Below are 492 nucleotides of genomic sequence, written 5' to 3' on the forward strand. Positions count from 1 at the left end.
TTGCCTTTGTCCATGCTGATTATCACAGCAACAGACAGCAAACCAGAACACAGTGAGGAAGAGAACCATACAAGTAATCTAAGGGAGGAGCTAAAGGACTCAGGCGAATTATTCTTAATGTAATATCAGAAAAGTTCAAATCATATGAAAGCAACACCAAGAGGATGCTAGAAGACGGGTGGGCACAAAGAAACTCTGAAGAGCAAATGTCTCACATACAGAACCTCCTCACAGATGAACAGTGATTCCAGAAGCTTCCAGAGTAAATCTAGAATCTAGATATTGGCAGGCTGATAGGAAGACCTGTGTAAAACTTCATAGTTTTTTGCTGTTGTTGTTTTTGGGTTTTTTTGGTTTTGTTTTGTTTTGTTTTGTTTTTTGAGGAAATGCCCCCTGAGCTATTGGAAATGGTGGAAGATAGGCAGGAGGGACTTCAGTCCCAAAGGTTCTTGAAGGCAACATGAATTTATGAGTGAAAAGTGATAATTTTCT

This window comes from Rattus norvegicus, chromosome 9, assembly GCF_021556685.1.
Source record: "Rattus norvegicus strain SHRSP/BbbUtx chromosome 9, alternate assembly SHRSP_T2T, whole genome shotgun sequence".
In the NCBI taxonomy this organism is placed as follows: domain Eukaryota; kingdom Metazoa; phylum Chordata; class Mammalia; order Rodentia; family Muridae; genus Rattus; species Rattus norvegicus.